At 39.8% G+C, this 27,808-nt stretch overlaps 1 pseudogene; it reads left to right on the plus strand.

Annotated features, from left to right (window-relative positions):
- Window positions 1-3,836: 3,836 nt before the first annotated feature.
- Window positions 3,837-27,808, plus strand: LOC116895970 (annotated as a pseudogene).

Genomic DNA, 27,808 nt, shown 5'->3' on the forward strand with positions numbered 1-27,808 from the left:
CTATACCACTCCTGGCCATAAACCCAAAGGATGCTCTACTATACCAAAGGACACATGCTTCACTATATTCATAGCAGCCTTATTTGTAATAGCTAGAAACTGAAAACAACCCAACCCTCAACTGAAGAATGGATACAGAAAATGTGGATCATTTACACAATGGAATACTATTCATACTAAAAATGAGTACATCATGAATTTTGCAGGCAAATGGATGGAGCTAGAAAATATCATCCTGAAGAGTAACCCAGACACAAAAGGGTATGCATAATCTGTACTCATTGAAAAGTGGATATTAGCCAAAAAGCATAATGCCCATGATACAACTCAGACTGTATGAAGTTTAACAAGAAGGAAGGTCCAAATGAGGATGTTTCAAGACCACATAAAAGGGGAAAGGAAATAATCACAGGAGGCTGAGGGAGTGAAGCATCTGGGTGGAAGAGGGTACAGGGAGGGGAAAGGGGAGCAGGATCAGGTATGTTAGGAGACAGGAGAGAGACTCAGAGGGCCAAGAGAATGAATGAAAATATGCAAATAGGAGGTGTGGGGGAACCTCTAGAAATTCCCAGAGACCTGGGTTTTGATAGGATTCCAGAAATAAATGGGGATGACCTTAAGCAAAATGTCCAAAAGAAGGGATGGGACCTAAAGATGCCCTCTGCAGTAGATAGAGCCCACATGGAGGGATGGGGCTACCCACTTACCTTAAAATTTTTTAACCCAGAATTGTTCCTGTCTAAAAAAACACAGGGACAAAAATAGAGCAGAAACTGAAGGAAAGGCTATCCAGTGACTAGCCCAACTTGGGATCCATCTCATGGGCAGGCAGCAAACCCTGACACTAATATTAATGTCACATTGTGCTTGCAGACAGGAGCCTAACATGGCTGTCCTCTGAGAGGTTCTAACAGCAGCTGACTGAGACAAATGCAGATACTTACAACCAACCATTAGACTGAGATCAAGGGACCCATATGGAAGAGTTATTAAGAGGACTGAAAAAGCTGAAGAGGATGGCAACCCCATAGCAGGAACAACAGTGTCAACTAACTCGAACCCCTCAGAGTACCCAGAGACTAAGCCACCAACCGAAGAACATTCATGGCCCCTGGCACATATATAGCAGAGGACTACCTTGTCTGGCCTGAGTGGGAGAAGATGTGTCTAATCCTGTAAAGACTAGATGCCCCAGGAAAGGGGCATGCTGGGCATTGTGACATGAGGGAGGGTGAGACAGGTGGGTGGGTGGGTGAGAGAGGACCCTCTCAGAGGCAAAGGGAGGATGGGGTTAGGAACTCTGGAAGTGGGGAGCCAGAAAGGGGGGCAACATTTGGAATATAAATAAACAAAAAAATGATATGATATAAATAAATAGATAAATAAATAAATTACAAGTAATTTGTTTTCTTAGAACAACAGAAATATCCTTTGGAAGTAAGATTTTGACATGGTTCTCACTGTGCTACCTTCGGGGTATACAGAGGACAGGTCATAGTTTAGATGTGAAATATGCATATACTGCCTACTTAGGCTCATGAGTTTAAATAATTGGTGTCCAGCTGGTGATTCTGTTTTGAGACATCAGGAACTTAAACTATCTCATAGCTAGCAGAAAGGTTCATTGCATACAGGCTGTGGAGATGAATTACAGTTCTAGTCACAGACTGAGACCTTAGCCTCTAATAGACTAAGAAGTGGAAAGTGGTACCCATAAGTGCCCACCACGATGCATTCTCTCACAAATTCCCTAAAACTGTGAGCTAAAATAAACTTCTCCTTCACCATGTCACTTCTGTCTGATGTTTTCTCACAAACACAAGACTATCTAGGTAAAGCTAACCCAGAGTAAACTCCTGGATGTTCTAGAAAGAATATGTTTCTTGTATTTCCACTGTGTAGACTATCTACATCTTTGGCTTATGCTCTCTACATCCATCATATCGTTGGTTCTGTCCCATCTGACCGCTCAACCAGTGATTCTAATTCCTTCGGTGATTTTTCTAAAGATGCTAAAATTATGTTTGAGGCCACCCACATGCAATATAGTATTTGTTATAAAAAAGATTTCCTTCTTTGTGGTCAGATGATTAGCAAGCTTGATTCTATCCCTCATATCCATTCCTTTTGTTTTTATAAACCTATTATACTCAAAACAATCTGGGGATTAAGACTGAGATATCTGTGAAGGGAAAGAAATAGACTAGCTAACTTATGCCTTGTGTGTAATCAGTTCTTCTGAAAATAAAGTTTTGACAGCCCAATTATAGGAAAAAGCTAGAACAAAGACTTTTTCCTACAATGAACAGGCTATTTTTAAAGCCTGTACAACAAGGTCTAGCTCCTTTTATAGCCAAGTCATAATTTCATTTCCTCATTAATAATGGAAGCAAGACTATAATCAGTCTCAAAAGGAGTACTAAAGAACAGATCATCACATTTTAAAAATACTTTTCCCGAAAAACATCCAGAAAGTTCAATTAACTAAGCTAATAAGAAATTTCTTATTTCTTAAGAAATACACATGTGACTTGCTTTTGCTCCATCTCATTTTTCCAAAAATAATTTTAAAGAAAGTTCATTTTTTCTATAGACAAGAGATAAGACAGAGCTTGGAAGAGACCTCAGTACAGAGAAAATGCAGATTAGTGAGGATTGTCATGCTCGTGGCTATGTAAGGAGCAAAAGTTTCAAAAAAGAAGGAAGTCTGAAAACTAATATACAAGTCACATCATATCCTAGAACCTATATTTACTAAAGAAATTTTTATGTTGAGCAGTAAAGGCAAATTGAAAAACACATTAAAGGATGAAGTGTGAGATGACTAATTCGAGCCAGAGCAAGGAAATGCAAATTCGATTATACCAATCCCTCCCCATGTGTGTGTCTGAATGTTCCAAGAGAAAGTGCATACTCTGAAGAGAAATTCTGTGTTCAAATTGGAACCAACTCATCTTGGCTTACTGGCTGTGCCTTGAAGGAGCAAAATCTGCCAGTGAATGTAGGTTAGTAGTTTAACACGCAGCAGTATTCTAAAGCAAACTAGTGATCTTACTCTCTTATCCTAAAATAATCTGGGTCTGAAGTCTGAGACAAGTATAGAAAATGTATCTGTTATCTTTCCTAGAACATTTCCTAGTTAAGTAACACCTAAGGCTATATGAGTATGTGGTCAATATATCCTTTTATTTTACTCACAATGATGAAGTGATGGAATTCTTCTCACTTATTCCTCCAAAAGATTTATAAGTGCCTAAAATTTTGCCTGGAATAAATCTTTGAGTCACTGACTGGGAGCATTTTTAAAATCAAATATTTCTGAGATTGCATTTTAGAATAATAAACCAGTGCTAAAAACAATAGCAAATGAAACAATAGAAATAGTTCCAACTCATTGGCTAAGGGGAACCATGGTAACTTAGGAATTTTTAATTTGTCTTCCACAGAACCCAAATAAAACAGTTCTTTAAGGCTTTTAAATACAAAATAATTGATTGGAATACAGAAGTACAGTTTATAAAAAACATACTCTAAGGGCAGCACAAAGTGAAATACTGAGTGAAAGACTGGAGATATGATCAGCTGGTAAATTGCTTGCCTGGCATTCATGAAACCCTGGATTCAGTCCCTAACAGTGAATAATGGTGGGATATGCCAGTAATCCCAGAACTCTGGGTTTGGAAGCAAGAAGATCAGAAGTTCAAGATCATCTTTAACTAGGTAGCAAACTTGAGGCTAAAGACCTGGAAACCCCCTGGTGCAATCCTCCATCTGATGGTGGACTGAACTTCTGATTCCCAGGAGCAGGAATAGATAACTATCCCACCTCTAGAAGCATGCAGACTCTCATAAACATCAAGGTAAGTCAAATGCAGACAACAGATCCCCCTATACACCTACTAAATTGAGCAAAGTATAACATACTGGACATATTGTCAGGAAGTTAAAATACTAGATTTTTTTGTTGCTTAGGGAATATCAAAATGGTGCATTTACTAAGAAAGAGAGTTTGCCAAATTATTCAAAAATTACCCACACTCTTACAGTAAGTATTCCAGCTATCATATCTCTTGGCCTCTTCTCAGAGACAAAATCCACACTGCCCAAACTGTGCACCTCAATATCTGTAGTGGCTTTATTTACAACGGTTGGAACTTTTAAGCAAGCATGCTCTCTTGCTCGGTATGGAGATGAATAGATGTTGATAATGTCAGACAACAGAATATACTTAGCAGTAAAAATAATTGAGAAGTGAAACCATGCAAAACACGGGAAAACTTGCATAATATGAATAATTAACCCATTTAAAATGTTATATAATATGTGTAATATATGCATATACCTATATTCATGTAACAACAATTAATGAAAAGGGAGACCATAAAATTGAGACAGGAATGTATAGGAGGTTTTAGAATGCTTGAAAGGAAGGAAAAATGTGATTATATTATGATATCAAAATTAAAAATACTTCATAATTGGAGCTGGAGAACAGTCTCAGCTGATAAAAGTGCATACTGTACTTGAAAAGGAAATAGTTTTGATTTTCAGCACATACTTTGGTTGACTCAAAATTGTCTGTATCTCTACTTTCAAGGGAGTCAGCATCCTATGCCTCTGTGGGCTCCTACAGTCAAATGCCCATTTACGTGTATTCGCTTACACACAATATGAAAAAGTCTTTTTTTAAAATGGCATATTACATAAGTAAACCGATCTAAGCCTAGAAGAATAAACATCATGTATAAGAAGTTAACAGAGAAGCTGTTTCTTTGAGAAAATCAACAAGATAGACCAACCCTTACACTAACTAAAAGGCAGACAGACATTACTCAGAGTTTTAAAAAAATCAAAAATGAAAAGGGAGACATCACAATGAATATTTCTATAACTTCAAGAGGAATCATTAGGTATTACTTCAAAAGCCTGGACTCCACAAAATTGAGAAATCTAAATGAAATGGATGTTTTTCTAGACATACACTACTCAACAAAGCTAAATTAAGATCTGGTACACCATCTAAATAGTCCTATAACAACTAAGGAAATAGAAGCAATCATTAAAAAACTATCAACCCAAAAATAACAGATCTGGGCCAGATGGTTTTAATGCAGAATTCTACCAGACTTTCAAAAAAGATCTAATGCCAATACTCCTCAAACTATTCCACAAAATAGAAACAAAAGGAACACTTCCAAACTCATTCCATGAGACGACAGTCACCCTGATACTAAAACCCACAAAGATTCAACAAAGAAAGAACTTTTCAGACCACTTTCCCTTATGAACATTGATGCAAAAATATTCAATAAAATACTCACAAACAGATTCCAAGACCACATCAAAAATGTCATCCTATAAGATCAAGGAGCCTTCATCCTTAGGATGAAGGGGTGATTCAATATACAAAAATCCATCAACAAAATCCACCATATAAACAAACTGAAATAAAAGAAAACACATGATCCTTTCATTTGATGCTGACAATGTATTTGACAACATCCAACAATCCTTGACACTATAAATGATTCTCTGTTATGTTTCCATAACAGCATAACTCTCCTTTGAGTGGCTCCACCTAACAACCAATGGAAAGAAATGCAGAGACTCACAGCCAAACACTAGATGGAGCTCAGGGAGTTAGAAGGGTTGAGGAACCCGAAGAGGACACAGACTCTACAGGAAGACCGACAGAGTCAACTAACTTGGATTCTTGGAGACTCCAAGAAACTGAATTACCAAACAAAGAGAGAGCACAGGCTGGATCTAGGTCTGCACATATTTAGCAGATGAACAGTTTTGTCTTCACACTGGTCCCCCAACAATTGAAGCAGAGGCTGTCCCTGAGCCTATTGCCTACTTGCCAGCCTGCGGATCTGCTTCCCTAAATGGACAGCCTTATCTAGCCTCAGTGGCAGAGGATGTCTCTAGTCCTGCAGCAACTTGATGTACTGCACACACATACATGGGTGTGTATATAGGTGCGGGCGTGTGTGACCCTCTCTGTTTGTGTGTGTGTGTGTGTGTGTGTGTGTGTGTAATTGGGGGGATGATACCCAGAGGGGGCTTTCCCTTCTCAAAAGAGAAGGGCAAGGTGGAATGAGGGAAGGACTTGTGTGAGGGGGTACTGGGAGGAAGGAGACTTATACTGGGATGTAAAATTAATTAATTCAGTAATAAATTAACAAAACACAGTTATTCAGAGATGAATGAGAAATATAAGTAACATATTTAATATTTTTTATTTCTTTAGTAGGAGAGATTGCAAGGATAATCAAGAGAGGAATTTGCATGGAACCAGGTAGATTAAATCCAAATCTGTTTGAAAGCACAAAGGTCCAATAGCAGTCATGACACTTTGTAACAAATAGTTGGAACATTGAACATGCAACTCCACACCACACCATTGACTCAGTTAAAATGTCTAGAAGTAATAAAACAATCCTTTTTGGGCCAAGAAATGACTTCAGCATAACATAATGAAGTACTCATAGTGTAGATTTCTGTAGTTGTTTTCCTGTGAGAAATGAAAATGGGTAAACATCTCCCACTGGTGTGGATGTACTGCAGTCTTTGTGTGAAATAAAATATAACAAATTCGTCTGTCATTTTGTGAGGAACCCTTTCTTATTTTTTTCTTAATAAAGTCATACTTATACATTAAAGTAAGATATCTTTCATGTTAAAACAGTATGAATGGACCAAATAATACATTACAAATGAGAAAATTTTATGGAATAAGGTCAGTATTTGTTTCTATGATATATCAGTAATGTTTCAAAAATCTATTTAAATCAAGTCTTATAATAAGAAAGAACACATTACCTAGCATTTATTAGAAGAAAAAAAATCAAATCCTGGATCTGGAGAGATGGTTCAACAGCTAAGAAAACTTACTTCTCTTTCTAAAGACCCAAATTTACTTCCCAGCACCCAGGCATTAGCTCTTAATCACATTTAACTGTGGCTTCTAGGAATTCAGTGATCTGTTCTATTCTCTGCAGGCACTGGAACACATGAAATTCACAAGCATACATGCACTGAAAGCATGAATCCACATAAAATTAAAATAAAAATTAATCTGGAGGAGAACCTACAACCACTACTTTACTAAACCAACACAATCCCTACAAAAATCTGAACTTTTGTCTTATACTCACAGACAAGTGTAGTCTTCACTCCTCACCAGGAGTTTTTGCAACAGGTGGAGACCACTACAGAAGACCACAAGGAGTCCAAATGCAGAGTTGGTGAACCCAGACCCAGTGGATACATCTACAAAACACTCCCACACCCAAGGCTCAGGAACCACTGTAGAAGGAGCAGGAAAAATGTGGATCAGGGGATCAGGTAGTGAGTGTACTGTGAGAGTCAACATGGCTGCCGACACATGAGCCGAATAAGGATGACAACATAGACACGACAAGGTAGTTGGGAAAAAGAGCCCAAGGCCTCAACCCTACACAAAGTTATATCGGTGACTATGAAAAGCTGGGAGTGGGAGAGGCGATCTTTCTCAGAGAAGAGCAGACCGATTTGTTGTCCAATACCAATCAGTTTTCCCTGAAAACTTACATACAAATAATGCTATGTAGAGTAAGCATGTTATACACACACACACACACACACACACACACACAAACACAAAATTAATAAAAAGAGAAGCCATGAATTTCAAAGAATAAGAAAGGGTGTATAAGCAGGTTGCTGGAAAGAAAAGGAAAGAAAGAAATGTAATTATGTTATAATTTCAAAGTTAGAAAGTTTAAAAAAAAAGGGAGCATTATCTTGGTCACTTTTCTATTACTGTGAAGAGACATCATCTCTGTGGTAAGTCTTATAAAGGAAAGCATTTAATTATTTAATTGGAGGCTGGCGCACAATTTCAGAGGCTTGGCCCATTATTAGTATAGTGAGGAAGACAGTGCCAGGAATAGCAGACATGATCTACCAGCAGAGAAAGAGCGAGAAGTGTGAGAGATCATGAAAAAAGAGAAGAGGAGAGGGAGAGGGAGGGGAAGAGGGAGAGAGGGAGAGGGAGGGGGGGTGGAGAACTGGTCCTAACTTGGTTTTTGAAACCTCAAAACCTACCCTGAGGGACAAACTTCATCCAACAAGGCCACACTTACTCCAACCAGTTAACACCTCCTAATCCTTCTCAAATAGTGCCACTTCCTAATGACCAAACAGTCAAATGTATGAGCCTTTAGGGCTATTCTTATTTAAACCACCACAAACCTTGAATCTTCAGTTATACAGTAGGAGACATACTTCAGAATTAGCTATAAAAATATAAAACATTGGCAGAATCTGGAGGGATGAGAATGCTCACTCACAACAATTTGTTGTCATTTCATAAATTTTACCACAGATATCGTCTATGTCCCTGAAACTTTATCCATAGTAAAACTGCCTATAGCAAAACCTCACAGTGTGCCTGGAGTTGCATTTTCAAGTTTGGTTTTGGATACAGCATATGTGTTTATGATATATTTAGATCGTATCCACCCCCAACCTTCTCAACTCTTTCTGAATTTTCACAACTCCTCTCAAGCTCACAAACTCTTACCCCCTACTCCTTAAGGCCCTCTGCCTTTTCTTTATAATCCACTCCCATAAGCATATTCAATGCTTCCCCTCTCTCCATGGTGGGGTTTGACTCTGATGGTTCGATGCAGGGCTTATGCAGATAACCACAGCTGCTATGATAAATCAAATGTGATAAGTGATAAGGAATATGGATTCATTGGTACATATTGATACTCAAACATAGATGGTGTTGAAAATCTTCTCAGTTGACCCAAATATACATGTTGGTTTGTCATTGCAGCATAGAGATGTAGCTCGGGTGGAGTCTACACACAGTCATTAATGTCTTAAAAATATGACCTGAGTAAAGAACCTTTAAGAGGTTTATCCTTTTAATCTATTTCCTTTATCCTTTTTAATCTATTTCCAAAAGAAAAAATCTATTATATTAGTTAAGGATAATAGCATGTGTAATAAAACTACCAAAACCAAAGGAATAATTAGTGAACTTTGTAGAGGGTACTTAGATACATAGAGAAGGTAAGTGGGAAGGAAAGTAAGTTTCTAGTTTGCAATATCCTACTCCTGAAGCTAGATAGTGTTTACAAAAATTCAAGTGAATGCTTCTTCATTATTAAATTGTAGGTTTATAGGATATCTTTAGTGCATACACTATAAAACATATACTTAAGGAAAATATGTTTAAGGTTAGATAAAAGCTTAATTAGACTCTCATAGAATCACTGGGAATGTTGACTACCAAATCTGAAATGTTCCTTAGAAACTGGAATAGTATTGAGAAAACAGAAGACTTGTAATTCATAAATGCTAGTGCAGCACAGCAGATAGGAAAGCTTGCTTTCAATGTCTTCCTCACTCTTTCACGTTCCCTCTGTCATGCTCTCTCACTTCCTCTTAACATAAACTTTCAATGTCTTCAAAACAGTAAACTTCATCTAATTCATCTAATTCTTCATATACCTATTTAGCTTAAGTGTTCAGACACAAGCTTTGTCAAAATACAACAATGTCGCTGGTTGGGTAATCCCAATTAAATGGAGAGGACTGTGGGAAACTGGAGAGTGCTTATTTGATACAGACAAGGGGTGTGGTTGAGTCAGCAGGCACCACACTTGCTCATACGTGTTGGGCATTTTTCACCACAGCTTTCTGATTTACATGCCAGGCAACAAACATTTCTTTGACTTCAGGGAACATCTTTTTATAACAGGAAAAAAATCTCTTCTTTCAGAAGCAATTTATACCCTCATGTTCAGATACACAAACTTATACATGTATATACACACCCATTATTTTGTATATGTTTTTAATGTTGTTTGATTATAAAGACACTTCTCTAATACTGTTATTTTAAAAGTTTGTTCTTTATAATTATTTTTATATGTATACATTTATTTAGAGTTTTCATAATCAGTAAAATAGTATCATTTGTGTTATATTTAATCTGATATGCACATTTAGGCATGTATGCTGAACACACACATACACTTCTTTGGGGACATGAGTGTTGTTAGGACCCACACTTGGGCAGACTTGATAATGAGTAACTTCTGTTTGAGTGTAACCTTGGTGATGGTAGTTATATGTTTTAGGCACATAATAAGGCTCTTGGAACTGATTTTTCTCCAGCTTGAGCATAACCGGGGTGTGCAAAAAGATTCAGAATACGTTATACTCCTTTTAGTGAAGAAGTGCAGCAGACCACAGACTCAGTCAGAGATCTCTGCGTCCCAGGAACGGAAGCCAATCTGCCTGACAAATGAGTTCTTAAGTCTCTTTAAAGACTCAAGTGGTATCATGGGTATTGTAGCTTTTTTCCTATTATCCACTTATCAGTGAGTACATACCATGTGTGTTCTTTTGTGATTGGGTTACCTCACTCTGGAAGATATTTTCAAGTTCCAAGTTGTTTTTAACGATTTAATGTATCCCATTATGTAAATGTACTACATTTTCTTTATCCATCCCTCTGTTGAGGGACATCTGTTTCCAGCTTCTGACAACTATAAATAAGGCTGCTATGAACATAGTGGAGCATAAGTCCTTGTTCACCTGGACCCCATTGGAGGAGTTGGGGGAAGAACTGAAAGAGCTGAAGGGTTTTTTGCAACACCATAGGAAGAACAACAATATCAACCAACCAGACCCCCCCAGAACTTCCAGGGACTAAACCACCAACCAAAGAATACACATGGAGGGACCGACAGCTCCAGCTGAATACCCAACAGAGGATAATCTTATTTGGCATCAATGGGAGGAGAGGCCCTTGGACCTGTGAAGGCTTGATGCCCCAGCATAGGGGAATGCCAGTGTGGGGAGATGGGAGTAGGTGGTGGGTAGGGGTGCACCTGCATAGAAGCAGGGGAGGGGAGTGGGATAAGGGGCTTTCAGAGGGGAAACTGAGAGGGGGGATAACATTGGAAATATAAATAAATAAAATAACCAATAAACTCTTAAAAAAGGACTCAACTGAACTCCTGGCAATGCATCAGCAAAGGCTAACATTGTATAAAGATACTAATTAATAAAATCATCATCTCAGTACAAACATCTTCCTAAGGCTAAGACAAATTAGGTAGTACAGAATGGCATCCCTTGCCCAACTGTTATATGCCACACAAAGGAGTACTTTTCACTGTATCATGGAAAGACCATGAGAGGTCTCATGAGAACCGACAGAACAGCCTCTGTGCTCTGCTCTGTGTAAAGATGGACGATAGATGACACCCGGCTCTGCTGCAGTGCTAACGGCATTGGACAGCATACAAGCACAGCTTCTTAAATGGATTTATCATATTCAATTAGATGCAGGAATAATAAATGGGCCTTTCAGATGTGAGTCAATTTGCCAATACATCTTCAGTGAGACTCTAATAGCTAACCTCTTTCAGTCACACAAAACGACATCAGGTGAAGGCAAAGCACATTCTTATTTATAATTGCTTCAGAAAGAAAAACTGTGCAGTACTAGAGTTCTATACACAAATAAATAAAGCACACTACAAACTAATATCATGGGACGTGTTTTCAAAATGAATGAGAAAATCAATAGTGGTAAAATAGTTTCTAAAAAGTCAATGTAACAGTCAGCTAGGACAAGTACATGTATTTTAGTTTATTATATTAAAAATAAAGTTTAAGCACTTGGTATTCTCTCATTGATGCGGATATTAGCCAAAAAGCTCAAATTACCAAAGATGCAATCTACAGACCACAGGAAGCTCAAGAAGAAGGATGACCAAAATGCAGATCCTCCCACTCCTTAAAAGGGGGAAAATATTCATAGGAGGGGATATGGAAGCAAAGTTTAGAGCAGCGACTCAAGGAACGGCCATTCAGAGTCTGTCCCACATCTGGCCCATATGTATACAGTCACCAAAACTAGATAAGATTGATGAAACTAAAAAAATTCATGCAGAAATGGACTGGATATAGATCACTCCTGAGAGACACATCCAGAGCATGTCCAATACAGAGGTCAATGCTAGCAGCAAAACACCGAACTGAGAATAGGACCCCCTTAGAGGGAATTAAAGGAAGTATTGAAAGGTTTGAAGGAGCTTGCAACCCCATAAAAACAACAATGCCAACCAAACAGAGCTTACAGGGACTAAACCACTACCGAAAGACTATGCATGGACTGACTCAGGGATCCAACTGCATATGTAGCAGAAAATAGCCTTGTTGGGGCACCAGTGGAAGGGAAAGCCCTTAGTCTTGCCAAGGTTGGACCCCCAGTGAAGGGGAATATGGGGGAGGGCAATACAGGGGATATATAGGGGGAATACTTGTATGGGGGAGGGGTGGGGAGGGAATTGGGGCTTATGGAGAGGAAACTGGGAAGGGGAATAACCTTTGAAATGTAAGTAAAGAAATATATAATAAAAAATTTTTAAAAAGAAAACACAAGAGACACATGTCTATGTACAAGGAAAAATAAAGTTTAAAATGTAACTATATGTGTATATGTACATTTAAAAACATATCAAATTCAAATATACATAAATGTATACATATACTGTATTGTTTTGAACAGATTGTATAAGATTGTATTTGGTTGTTAAACTCTAATTTAGTTAAAAATACACTTTATAAATAATAAAAATTTCACACCTTATTTACTTCATAAGTGCTCTTATCCCTCAGTATGTATATATATATATGCAAATCCATTGAATACAATGTTTTCCCTTAAGATGGAAACTTAGTGTGGTCTTCTTATGTTTTCAGACATGTAGGCTAGAGAGGCAATTCTATAGCACCGCACATGCTGAGCATGCATAGGACCTTGTATTCTATCCCTAGGACCATAGGGAAAATGACAGACATGAATCTTTCTCATGGTTGAGTGGTGTAAGAACAGACACAACTTTAACTCTCCTTCCACGTATGGGCCTTTATTTCAGCATGCCTCAAGGTGAGTGATCAAAAGAAATCATGGCACAGGGGAAAGCTATATGGTCACAGAGATTTGCTGGGTTGATTTGTGTAGCACTCCTGTTATATATAGGTGTGACATACCTATATATAACCTCAGCTATGTGAGTTTCTGACCCTTTCAGAGTGAGCTGTTTTCTCCTGATGGAGGTCAATTGCTCAAGAGCACAAACTCAAGTTCTTCCCCTGTGTCCTGGAGAACTAGTTAAGTAAATGTCAACGAGGGTGCTGAGGGTACCTGAAAGAGAATAGGGGACAAGAGACACAAAGAAGGACGCCAAGACAAGAGTCTGATCAAGGCAACAATTTTATTTTTTTCCCAAGGCTGAATTTATACCATAACAGGGGTAACAGAGAGAGTGAGGAAGTGGGAAACATTTACGCAGGCCAAGGACACAATATTCATGTGGTCAGCTGATGCCAACAGGATATTGGTTTCTCAGAAAGGTTACAGGTTATCATATTGGGCATCTTGACGTCAGATGTATTTCTCAGCAAGGTCACAACTTTATCATATCATTATTCATTCTGACCACCAGATTTGTATGGGTCTTCTGCAGCTGGCTGGGGATTTTCCATGAACCCAGTCATACTTAACTCTAACCATAATATTAACATCAATAATGGAGGATTTCAAGGGCATCACTCCCAACAGGTAAATGCTGATTAGATGAGTTAGGTGTGAATTGATGGACCGACTCTAAACTCTGCATTCCTCTCCACCAAGATATGAAAACCTGGCTGTTCCAATCAACCCCTTAGCTAACCTTCATCATAGTCAGTTTTAACTACCCATTTGTAACAAAAAGGTGAAGTATAATGTATTAAGACACCAAAATAGAGATATCATTCCCACATTTCCATAACTGTACTGTTAATTTCATTAGAAATTATTAACATCTTACTATCCCTAAGTTAGTATCTTAGGATTCAAGTTAAAAAAGGATATATAGGATGCTTCAATGTTTGATGTTTCAAATATCCACTGATGCTTACCACCGTATCCCTCTAATGCCAAGGACCAGCCTCAGCTTGGAGAGGGGTTCCTGAAAAAAGGGGTATTTGAGACCTGTGAAGAAATGACTCAGAGTCAAATCATGGGGTACAAGCTGACAGACTATGTTCTGCTCAAGACAGCTTTCCAAACAGCCCTCTGCTTGATGCAGCTCACTCTTGTTAGGAAAGAAAAACAAAATCTAAAATCTCTCTGGATAGCTCATCTCTTGCAGGCCAAAAGCCAAGTCTTCTATTTACATATCAATTCAATAATTCAGCCTAGGTTCACATTTCATTATTCCACAGATAAGCATCCCCTGACACCAGTCCCCTGGTTCTTAGAAAAAAAGACAGCAAACATATTGTTTTTTTTTTTTCTTTCTAACACTGCAAATGAATTCAGAGATCTGCCTGCCTTTGTAAGCACAGACAATAAGCTAGCTGGGTGGGGATCTTACTCTGAAATCACCACTCCCTATATCTCTTTATCTCCTTCCTTAATATTTTCCTGACAAGCTGATTCATAGTGCAGCTACTTCTGTTCTTTAAGGCCAGTAAAACCCTTCATATAATTCATATTGCATCCTTTTACTTCACATAGTTGAGAAATTATATATTTTGAAGTCATGTTTTAAGCTCTTTTCCACAGCTTTAAGGGCTGTCCTGAAGGTCACAGTGTTCTACAATTTTTCTGAAACATTACACATATCCTTGCTTCCCAGACTTTGTGCTGTCTCTGATTATCATGAAATGGTTAACCTTGGCAGAGAGGACATTCCTCAAAGGAAGAACACAAAAATATGTATGTATTATTGTACAAATGGGCCTTAAGCTCACAGTATCCATCAAGAATCATGGAGTATCATGCCCTCCTGGCTGTTTCAGGGGCAGGATGCACATCACTCCATCCTTTGCATGGCTATGAGCTCAACACTCTAAAATTATGAAAAGGGAAAATTACCAATACTGAGCATTTTTATACCATTGTAATATGGTCCTCAAGCAGTGACAATAATATGTCAGAAGAGAATAGGAGGTAACCAAAAATATTCATGTGGGGAAGGAAAGCCAACACTAAAGGACAGGGAGAAAGGAAAGAAAAATAATATAAAGGATAATCAATAATACTTCAGGACTCATTATTTTACATTTATGCTTCCACAAGAGGCACAGATAATCTAATAAAAATTCCATTTCCACAATAAGAAACCTCCATTCACACAGGACTTAGAAGATTCAAGCTGGATCTGATCTGATAGCCTCCTTCTTGAGGTCTGGCTTTCATGGTATCAAGTGTTATGCAAGCTACCAAGATATGGAACCAATCAATACTTCTGCCCAATTGTAACACTATATGGACTATATGATACCAATGAACTATAACAATAACAAGCATAGCAAGATATCTTTAAGAATACAATTGTGGGGGTTGGAGATTTAGCTCAGCGGTAGAGCACTTGCCTAGCAAGCGCAAGGCCCTGGGTTCGGTCTCCAGCTCCGGAAAAGAAAAAAAAAAAAAAGAATACAATTGTGGCACCCGTATCTTGGTGGTGACCAACAGCTGTCTAATTTGACTTAAGGCCAATTGAAAAGATGCTGGTATAGAAACCTATCCACCTCCCTGATGCTAATAGTTATAGGGATCCTAAAAGAAAAACTGCTACTATCAATTTAATAGACCAGCATAATTCCTAACTGTATTCTAAAATGTATCCTTATACCTACAAACACCTTATCAAAGAAACGTCTTTTGCAGTAAATGGAGACTGTTACATAGAAACCACAGGTGCTAATTCAGAAATCAACACATCATGGGGAGCCCATCCATTAACAGATACAACTAGGATACGACTGCACCCAATACTCACTGAACATTAAAGAGGGGGTGAAAAGATTGTAATAGTCAGAGGATTAAGACCTCCGCTGGGATGTTGTGTTTCCTAGAAACAACAGGTAAGGTATATGCTACTTTGAATATATGGCTACCTAAAAAGACCTGGAAAATGACAATTGGCTTACTAATGTGTAAAGAGGAAAACTCACTGGGTCCAACCTCTCGACAAAGAATTACAGACAACTAATGATGTCTGAGAGAGGGAGAATTAGCATTTCCCAGGGTTAAACCCATTAATTGTTCAGCCTGACACAAATGATACTGAATGGACTCAGGTTATAGTCATAAATTTAAACATTTATATAAATGTAACAATAATCATCAAAACTAAGCCATCAATTTGAGAGGGAGTAAGAACAAAGGTGGGAAGGGTGGGAAGAGGTTGGAGGGAAAACTGGTGTGGTGAAAATGATACAATTATACTTTAATTTTAAATTTTTAATAAAAGTAGGATTGTAACACCAAGTATAGGACACTATGGGAATGAGATAGGGATGTCTTTCTTGATACTGGGGACACTCACTACCGGTCTTGGCTGACCACTAGTGAATTCTGAAATAGGTAGGTACTGCTGCCAGTATGAGTTAACTTCTGTGAACACTGACATGGCTTAATGGAGCATGTCTTAGTGGTTCCATTGCTGTGATAAAATATGATGACCAAAATCATCATGATGAGGGAAGAGTTTATTTCATATTAGGTTGTAATCTATTATCCAGGGAAGTTAGGACAGGAATTCAGATTAAGATCCTAGAGGAGAGGCACGTATTTACTGGCTAATACCACATAGGCTTCTCATTCTGCCTTCTTATACTCCAGGACCACCCACCCACGGGTGGTGCCACTCTCTTTGAGATTGTCCCACCCACATCAATAATTGATCAAGAATATAGATCAAAGGCTTGCCCACAGTCATTCTGATGAAAGCATCTTTCCGATAGAGGCTTCCTCTTCTAAATGGTTCTAACTTGTGTCAAGTAGTTGTATTTGGTTACACTGTCTTGAAGAGAACAAAAAATAGATTCTCTAAATCTAAGAACTTGTCCTTTAGCAGTGTACCTGCCATAGACACCCAATGAGAAATATACTGAGAAGAGCTATTTGGAGGGCACTTGCCCTGGCAGAACCACTGGGTTTCTGCCTTGATACTAAGTTTGAATTAATTAATAATTTTGTATACATTAACTAGTCATTTAAGCCACTGCACAGTCTATATGGTCAAATAGCCATATGGTCAATCTATGCACAGTAATATACATTGGTGTCAATGAGGAAACATCTCTTAACAAAACTTAAGAGCAGGTATGAGAAGAATCCTACAGAGATGACTTTAATGGGATCAGAATCAGGGTCTAACCTTCTAAGGGGAATGGAAAGAACACGCATGAGTCCATGAATTCAAGGAAACATTGAAGCTTCTAGATTCTATTTCATAACAGGCTCAGTAGAAAAAAGAATTGTTAAAGAAAAAGCTGAGTGTGCCTCAGTGTGCTGTAACTTCAATAGGTAGGTAAGGTAGGAAAGCCCATTCCCTCTGGAGGTTGTGCCTTTGTGGAATCAAACCACCAGGACGGTTACAGGGAGCATGTTAACAGTTATTGTTCATGCAAACGCCTATGAAAGCAGGATGAAGAATACAAGTAGACCATTAATCAGGAAAAGGCAAGTGACAGGACAAGGAAGGGAAACATTTTGGAGGCTGTAGGTGTGAAAGAAGGAATGCTAAGCCAGCCAGGCAAAGAGAATCTTAAGATTCTGGCCCGTTGTGCCAGAGTTGTTAGGGATGTGGTGACATCCCTGTGCTCGACACAGCCTTTGTAAAGGAGACACCTATGGAGAACTGCAGTTAATCAAAAGGAAACGTCTTTGAGTGGTACTGGTTCAAGCAAAGCAGACTGTATTTAAGTTGCAGAATCCGTCCAGCTTGAGAGTCTCACACAGTCACCATTGGTTTCTTCTTCTTCTTCTTCTTCTTCTTCTTCTTCTTCTTCTTCTTCTTCTTCTTCTTCTTCTTCTTCTTCTTCTTCTTCTTCTTCTTCTTCTTCCTTCCCCTTCCCCCCTTCCCCTTCCCCCCCTTCCCCCTTCCCCTTCCCCTTCCTTCCTTCCTTCCTTCCTTCCTTCCTTCCTTCCTTCCTTCCTTCCTTCCTTCCTTCCTGCTTGTGTTTAATATTCTTACCCCATTGCTACTCTTGCTAATCTGACTTCTCTTTTTCTCTCCATTCCTATCTGATCTTCAATCTCCCGAAGGGTATGATGAAGGATGTACACTGTAGCAGGTTTTTCTTTAGATTTGCTTCTGCAGCAGTTTTTGCAGTAAGATGGTAGGCACAAGAGAGCCGCAAACACTAGATTTTCTCTCAACTGAGTCCTGAAATGATTTTTTTGAGACCGACTGCCTTTCCCATTGTAGAAAATTTAGTTTGGCTCACACACAGTGAAAAAAGGTGGCCTATATTGCCTCCTGATGGAGATTTCTTGCTAGCAGACATGAACACAGAAAAAGCAGCTGGAGACCAGTCCACAAGAAGGAAGCCAGATTGCCAAGTCAGAAAGGCTTCTTAGAGAGGGATGCTGTCCTTACCTCTTACTAGTGTAAGGAGAAGAAAATGCTGTTTATAAATTACAGAAGGCACATGGGCCTCCTGAGATTCCACACCATCCCCAGTGCTGCACAGCTAGCTGAAACGCCCAAGTCACACTGCTTTACTGCAGTGAGCCTGATGCTGCTGTCTGCAAGGACTCAAGCTTATACCATCCATGCTGGGAGTGAGATTCCTCTCTGTGTCCTCTGCAATTGCAGTTCCAAAAAGAAAGATGGTTTCTTGCTATTCAGTGCAGTCTCCTCTAAATTGAAACTTAGTCAAACATCTGTAGATGGTAGAGGCAGGCTCCCATGTAGAACACCAAAAATAGCAGAAGAGAGAGAAAATAAGGAAGTCTTCACATGCCCAAGTCTTTAAGTACTAAAACTTCAATCCTGTATCAAATGTCCACACTTAAGAGAAGAAGCAAGGAAAACCCTTTGAAATTACATAGATTCTGAAATGTGTTAATTACCAAATTGGTCATCCCAGAACTCTGGCTTCTCTGAAAGCTATGTGAAGCCAGTGCTCTGAATCAGCCACATTGACAAGTACATGGAGGATGCATGAGCTGCCAGTGATTCCCCGAGGCATCAGCAGCATAACTGGAACTACACTTATGCCTACCATATGTATGTGACCTTCATGCTTACTTTTCTTCACAAGTCATATGCTCCATAAATATTTGTATCTGTTGGGTTCTATTTTCATTCTTACCAGCTCCAGAAGTCGTAGATTCTTTGTTACTTACATGAATTTCCTCCTGGAGCCCATTTTTAGCTCCTTCATTTGGTCCTTCTATGAACAGTTGTACTTTAATTCAAAAGTGATATGTTGTTTGCATTTGTACATTTGTGATGTGTGTGTTTGAATATGGTATATATGTATATGTGTATACAAATGTGGTGTGTGTTTGTGCATGTATGTGTGCATGTGTGTGTGTAGTATGTATGTGTAATATGTGAGTATACATATGTTGGCATGAATGTCATGGATAAGTTGTTTTTGTGTGTGAGTATTGTATATATAGATGGTGTGTGTGATTGTATATGTGTGTCTGGTGTGTGTGTGTGCATGTTTATCTCTATGTGTATTGTGTTGATGTGTGTGTTGTATGTGTGTGTATGAAGGCATTGCACATGTCTCTGTGTGTATGTGTATTATATGGAGGGCCAGGTGCTTGTGCTCACACAAAGGTTAGAGAATGATGTTGGGTGTCTTTACTACTTTCTCCCTATTCCTTTAAATCAGTGTCTATATCTGAACTTGGGAGTTCAGATAATCTGGAAGCCAGGAAGCCTCATCAATCCACTTGTCTACACCCACTTCAGTGCTGAAGTTACATGCATGCCTGTGAACCATGCTCACTTTATCATATGTGTGCTGGCAGGTGAACACCCATCCTTAATCATGCCTGTGCGGCAAGTCCTCCAACCACTGAACCGTCCCTCTATATCCAAAGGTAATGCTTTAAAATAAAAGTTTTGAATTTTCCAGGGCTAAATTGAAAGTATAAAGGAAATGACTTCTATCACGCTGGTGTGAGGCTGTAAATATGTGGGTAAATAGTGAGCATCACTGTATAATGTCATAGTCCATTAACTGAGAACACTGAACTACAATATATAAGAGATAATCAAAACCCGGGGTGTGGCACAACTTTTCCTAGGGAGGCCCAACACACACATTTACTCACCGCAAATAGGGATGTCCATGACAGACCAAGGTAAGGATACCATCGAAGTCCAACATTGTGAAGCAATGAATGTCACTGTGATTATCGACAGGGATATGAGTCAGAGGTTACTTACAGGAGCAGAAATGACTCACAGACAGCAACATCTCCAAGGCCCATGCCAGCATGGGTGACAGCTCACAAAAGCTGGGAAGCCTGGAGCACACTTCACGGCAGGAAGTCATTTCAACAGTTTGAAAAGGGTCCTTTCCAAGTTATTCATCTCTAAATGAATAACATCCAGGCAGCTTGGCTGGTTTCTGCTTCTGTCAGGCAGCCTGTGTGGTCTCCTTACAGCTTGGCTTGTCTAAGACTCTCAGAATTTATTCCTTGTTCTGGTCAGTTTCAGTTTTGACCTAACTTCCTAACTAAAGAGTTTCTATGTGGGATGGAATGCTTCAATCTGAGGGCAAACTATCCCACACCAACATCCGTAGGTCAGGCCTCCTGTACAGCCACACTCACATCATCATCAACACTTGAGACAGAATTTGGAGAGTAAGAACAACTCCCATGCATTTCTCACTCCTATTAGATGACAAACCTGTGAAGGCTTTTAAGTCAAGGCTCTTGACATAAAGGTAATTGTTACAGGCTTCAATGGGGATATATAGTTAACGTCTCCGTTCATCTCACTAAAGGATTTTGTCTTTTGCAGTTAAGCAGAAACAAGAGCTGTCTGGATATTTTTAAAATACAACTTTATTTTGCCTCAGAAAGGAAGTTTCATGTTTGTAAACAATCATGCTATTTTTGCTATTTCTTCTGTTAGGAGAAGGAATGCAAAAGCTAATGGCTGAGATGCAAATCTAAATACTAATTAGCTGGCTGGAACAATACATAGAGTTCTTGTGCAGAAGCTATCATCCCCTGCTGAACTGGGAAGTTAGAAAAGCAAAGTGATAGAGGGCGTTTAAACATGTTAATCTGGGAGGCACACAAATATTTTCTATACCACTTTATGAAACAAAGGGCATGAAACATTTACTAAGCTATCTAAAAGGTTGATCAGACACACAGTAAGTCTAAGTAAGGGATGCATTAAACATATACTTCGCATTCCACACAAGCTAAAATCGACATTAATTAGATTTGAACTTTGTTGACCTCTAGAAGCAATTCATCCTGGGTTACTCCTCAGGGCTGCGGCCATACATACGAGTGTGTTGCCATGACTATTTGACCATTATTGCCTGTGAATGCTTGTAGTTCAGTTGTCAGTGTAATTTTGTCACTGTCTTTTTTTTCCTTAAAAACTTATGTGCTCTGAAATGTGGCAATAGAATTTTGTGGGATATATATCACCATTCTGGCAGAAAGGAAGAAATAAATTCAGTGACATTGGTCTTTGTGGAACTGGACAAAAAATACATGAAAATAAAGTTTGGAAAGAGTTTCTCTGTTTAAGAGCAACACCTTGTTCTTAGAGAAGACCCAAATTTAGTTCCCAGTCACCATACTTGGCAACTTCCTGTTAGCACTTTTGTCAAAGCTCCACCTCACAGTTACCTGGTATGCCAGGTATGTCTGACTCATTATAAAAGGGGCTACTTGCCTCCTTCTCTCTCTCTCCTCTCTCATTTTCTCTTTCTTGTGCCTTCCAGCTGCCACTCTCTCCCCATTCCCTTACCTCCTCTTTCCATGTCTCATGGCCAGCCTCTCTCTCTCTCTCTCTCTCTCTCTCTCTCTCTCTCTCTCTCTCTCTCTCCCCCTTTCTGCCTCTACTACTCTCTTGACTCTCCTCTCCATGCCCTGAATTAACTCTATACTACAATATACTGTAAGGCACCCTGTTCCCCTACACCTCACCACACATCCACTAAAATGTGCCCCCCCCTTTACTTTTTATAAACACATCACTTAGAATTGTTAGTAATTGCAGCTGTAGGGCAATTCAATGTCCATGGCCTCAGTGATTGATTTCACGTGTGTGTCCATACCCACACACAGACCCACAGAATTAAAAACAATAAAAATATTTAAAGGGAAATGAAAACAAATTTATGAAGTTTAAGAAACCATGAAACCAACAGGAAGATAAATGTCCTTGTCAGTAGGCAGCAGTTACTGAAAACACTCATAAATGGTCACAGTGATTGGGATAAGACATCTCTCAGCTACTCGTGAACATTAAAGAAGAGGGGCAGAAAATATCATCCTGAGTGAGGTAACCCAATCACAGAAAAACACACATGGTATGCATTCATTGATAAGTGGATATTAGCCCAAATGCTTGAATTACCCTAGATGCACAGAACACATGAAACTCAAGAAGGATGACCAAAATGCGAATGTTTCACTTCTTCTTTAAAAGGGGAACAAGAATACCCTTAGGAGGGAATAAGGAGGCAAAGTGTAGAACAGAGACTGAAGAAACACCCATTCAGAGCCTGCCCCACATGTGACCCATAAATATACAGCCACCAAACTAGATAAGATGGATGAAGCAAAGAAGTGCAGGCCGACAGGAACCGGATATAGATCTCTCCTGAGAGACACAGCCAGAATACAAATACATAGGCAAATGCCAGCAGCAAACCACTGAACTGAGAACGGGATCACCGTTGAAGGAATCAAAGAAAGGACTAAAGGAGCTGAAGAGGCTGGAGACCCCATATGAACAACAATGCCAACCAACCAGAGCTTCCAGGGACTAAGCCACTACCCAAAGACTATACATGGACTGACCCTGGGCTCCAACTGCATAGGTAGCAATGAATAGCCTAGTAAGAGCACCAGTGGAAGGGGAAGCCTTTGGTCCTACCGAGGTTGGACCCCCAGTGAACGGAATTCTTGTGGGGAGGGCGGCAATAGGGGGAGGATTGGGAGGGGAGCACCCATACAGAAGGGGAGAGGTAGGGGTTAGGGGGATGCTGGCCTGGAAACCGGGAAAGGGAATAACATTTTAAATGTAAATAAGAAATAGCCAATTTAATAAAGATGGGGGAAACAAGATGAGGGGCAGAAAGAATGTAAGAGCCAAGGCATGGCGAGAAGTGCCTGGCTTTAGGATGCAAACACAGTCATTTCACTGGTGAACTTGGAGCAGCTGCAGCTACCTGAAGCCCTTCATAAGAATAAGCTTGACAGTGGTTCATTGTGTGTAGGGAAGCTGTCCTGTGGCCCAACCTCTCCATGACGGACTATTGGAAGTCAATGATTACTAAAGAAGAGGGTGTGTCATTTTCATCTGTGATATGACCATTGACAAGTTTCCATGATCTGGTAAATACCTCCTACCCATGCTCACCATACCAACCTTTATTATATTCATTGCTTCCAAAAAAGGAGGTGGAAAGAAGAGGAAGGAGGGGGAGGGGGAAGGGAGAGGGGGAAGAGTCATGAATATAAAGTGAAGCCTGTTTGGAAGAAAGATTTCCACAAAGAGAAAGAAAGAGAGGTAAAGTGGTGAAAAATGACCAAAAGACATTATGGGTTATTGAAATTGTCAAAAAAATACTTTTTTAACATTAAAATTTTCACTGGTGTTGGTGCTATGTAGCCAAACAGAAGCTATATCTCCACACAGACCAGAACAGCATCCAATGTCCTGAGAGGATGTGACTGTCACGTACAGATGCCTTAGACATGTTCCGGGTTTCAGACTCAACGAGAAAACACTTCTGTGCAATTTAGCTGGAAGCGCTGTTTTGTCTCTGAGTGGAACAATCTCTATCCTATAACTGATGGAGGCTCAGATTCAGTGGAATGCCGAAGCGTCCATCTGAGAAAGCCAAGTAAAGTATGAGGACTAACGATACTTCATTCTGAACTTGTGGAGGCCGAAGAGCATTTTAGAATGTATTCCGTGTAATGGGCTCACCGTGAAGACTCCATCTTCTCCTACTTTGCAAACTCAGTCACGTGTCCTACCGGATCTGGCAGCGTGCTTGCTCTGTGCAGTGCACATTCTTATCCAGTATCCTCATGATGATGCCTGACTTCTAAGGCACTGAATGAACTGAGTCATGGCCAAGGACAGAAAACACTGAACCGCAAAGGTGAAGCTTCCAGCTCTACTAAACTCTGCCATCCTGAAGATGCCATAAGCAAACTCCAAGTAAGTATTATTGTTGGGCAGCAGTGTGGGACCTCTCTCTCTCTCTCTCTCTCTCTCTCTCTCTCTCTCTCTCTCTCTCTCTCACACACACACACACACACACACACACACACACACAAATGTTAGCTTTTGGTGGATGACCTAAATGTTACACTTTACCACATTTTAGAGAAATTCAGTTTTTCTCTTTCACTTCCCCAGGACCTACAATCTAGAGCCAATCATACTGGGGTTTCTTAAAGCATGGGTCATGGGTATTTTTATCTCACCGGCTTCAATGTTCATCGTCAACAAATGCTACAGTTTGTGGACGCTGATTGCCAAGAACTATCTCTATTTCCAGCAAAGGGGAGTGTTGCCATTTCTATTTTTAACTTATTTTCTTCCAGGCTTGTCTGGTAAAGTACCCGCAGGTGTTAAAATTACTTGGGATGTAGAAAAAGCCAAAATATTGCTTGTGCTCTCTGCTTGCAGATCAAGGGAATTTGCTAAGCGATCAGATGCTTGGCTGTAGAACCAGCTTTGGCACTGGCTGGCACCACACTGGAAATCAGATGTTTGCCTTCACAACCAGGCTCGCTACCTGCTAGTTCTACACCCGAACTTAATCCCACTCAATCCACTCATTAATCACTCCACAGATACTTACTTCTGACACAAAACACTGAAATGTTAATAGTCCAGTGACTCCTAAATTATATACTCCACAAACAGAAAAGAAACCCAGGAAAGAAGGAATTAAGAAATGCCTTCTTAATGATCTAAACATCTAAACAGTGATGGGATTAATTTCATTCTTGAGTAGAAGCCAAAGAACACAATCACCCAAATAAAGGAGCACCCTATATTGGTGCTGATTTTGTGCTGATGAAATTCAATATTCCAGTCAAGTAAATGCACTCTTTCTCTCCACTCTCCATTAAACAGCCTGTTCTCTCTCTATCAACACCTCTCAGGCATCACTTTGAAGTCTCTCCAGCATGATCCATAGGAAAAATTCTAAAGATTAATCTGATTCCATGAAACTTTAAATAGAAAGAACAGAAAACTAAAGGAAAATAGGGGAAAGAACACAACTTTATTTAAAAATTTGGGCCATTTCTGTTCCTTCTCTAAATTGTCCATTTGCATAGTGCCATGTCCTCTGAGCACACTGGCAAACCAGAGTTTTCCTCACTGTTCTCATTTCAATATAGATTGCTAATACAGTCAATAGTATTCTATGGTATTCTTCAGATACAATGGACTTACTTGGTTTCTTGCTGTAGGTTTTTTTTCGGTTTGAGAACATATCTACATTATATATTATGAAAAGCCACTGTGTTAGTCATATCAGATGATCCACATAGAAACGCTCCATGAATTCTGGAATATGGTACAATGAATACTCTTATGTTAAAATAAAAAGTAAAAAGAAAAAAAAAGAAAACATAAAGGTCCACAAATCTCACCCATGTAAGACTTTTCATGATTTGTTCTCATTCTGAAACTGTATTTGTGTTTAGAAACTTTATTCCCTAAAGCAAACTTCTCAGTGCCAATCGCATAATAGAATAGATAGAGATGGATGAATATCCTAATAAGTAGTCCGATGCCTCCTTTTTATAGATGTTCACAAAGATCGCTAGATGTGTAAAGTACACATGCGTGATACAACAGTGTTGACATTATGCAGGCTAACAATGTATTTATTAATACATATTCTCTCTATATTCTCATATTTAATCTGCTTATTCTTGGGGCTCCCCAATTGGGCTAGGCTGGCTGGCTAGTGAGTCTCAGGGACCCTTCTGCCTCTGTCCTCCAAAACCTGAGATTGTAAGTGTGGGCTGCTATGCCTACTTTTTTAACATGTATACTGGTGATGAAACTTAGGTCTTCATACATGCATGGCAAGCATTTTACTAAGCAATAATTTGAATCCCCCCTTTTCATTCTTTGGGAGGCTCCAACTTGCATGGTCATTTGTATGATGCACCTCACAGTCCTATTAATGGTAGTAAATATTTTCCATTTTTCTTCTTTTCACAGAACAATTCAGCAGTGGCTTGTAAGAGTCCAGTCACTTCTCTAATGCAATGAGAATGGGTTCTGGGGAACTTCCTGGAGAGCCAGAGGAGTTGTGTGTATCATTCTAACACTATGCCCTATCCTATGCATCATAGGTGGTGTCTTAGTCATGGTTTCTATTCCTGCACAAAACGTCTGACCAAGAAGCAAGGGGAAGAAGAAAGTGTTTGTTCAGCTTACACTTTTGAATTGCTGTTCATCACCAAAGAAAGTTGGGACTGGAACTCACAAAGGGTAGGAACCTGAAGACAGGAGCTAATGCAGAGGCCATGGAAGGATGCTGCTTACTGGATTGCTTCCCCTGGCTTACTCAGCTTGCTTTCCTATAAAACCCAGGACTACCAGCCCAGGGATGGAACACCACCCTTGATCACTAATTGATAAAATACCTTACAGCTGGGTGTCATGGAGGCATCCTCAAGGGAGGCTCCTTTCTCCATGATAACTTCAGCCTGTGTCAAACTGACACACAAAACCAGCCAGTACAGGTGGGAGCAACAGCTGTGCCATGAGCAGCCTGGCCACCATCTTACTCTGTGGCCCCTGCAATACGGGCTCCAACTGTATAGAGGCTGCTGTGAAACACAGAATGTGGACTCTGAGAAGAGTGAGCAGTTCACCATCTCTGAGACTGACCTGGACTTCCAGGACTTGGAACCTGTTGCAGAAGATGCATTCACACCTTTATGTCCACACTACCTTCACTAGCAACGAGAGTCACATGGATACCTTTTTTCACCCTTGGTGGTGCAAGCACATGCCTCTCACTCTCAAGAGCAACAAGAACTGCATGGACTTTATCCACATGGTGATCGGCATGCCCATGCATATCTGCCAGATGCTCAACAGCAGCCTTTGTCTATGTCAGTCCTTGCAGTGGGAACCATTCGAAGGCTGGAACATGCCCTTTGGGGAATTTAGCTACCCACATTTGGAAAAGATCCATTTGCAAAACAGTCAATGCTACAATTGGACTCTCTTGATAGGCAATCAGTGGAAAACTTTTTTTTTGAGACTGTCCATATCTACCTACATGGTCAGACACAGCTACCCACCCTACACAAGGAGACTGGCAGGGTCTGGTGGACCTGTCAGATCCCTACAAAAGGCAATTCTATGTCAAGATCTCCTATGTGCAAGTGTCTTCATACAGCCTGAGGTTCAATGGTGACCTATGAAGTGTCATGCAACAGGTGAATCAATCCTATACACAGGATGGTCAGTTCTATTTCTCCTCATCCATGATGCTTCTCATGCTGGACGTTCAGGACCAAATTAACCACCTTTCCCCAGGAAAAGCCCACATGGACTTGTTTTTGGGTATGCTGAAGCACCACCTGAACTTCTATATTCTGTCACGAAGATGGCTCTCAGAATTTTGTGAAGCTTTGAGTTGGAGGCAAGTGTTCAGAAGACATCACTTCACGGCACTTACTCCTGTCATTCATTGTGTCTCTTCTTTTGGTGTGCTCTCAGCGTCTTGA

Source organism: Rattus rattus, chromosome 3 (genome assembly GCF_011064425.1).
Source record: "Rattus rattus isolate New Zealand chromosome 3, Rrattus_CSIRO_v1, whole genome shotgun sequence".
NCBI classification, from domain to species: domain Eukaryota; kingdom Metazoa; phylum Chordata; class Mammalia; order Rodentia; family Muridae; genus Rattus; species Rattus rattus.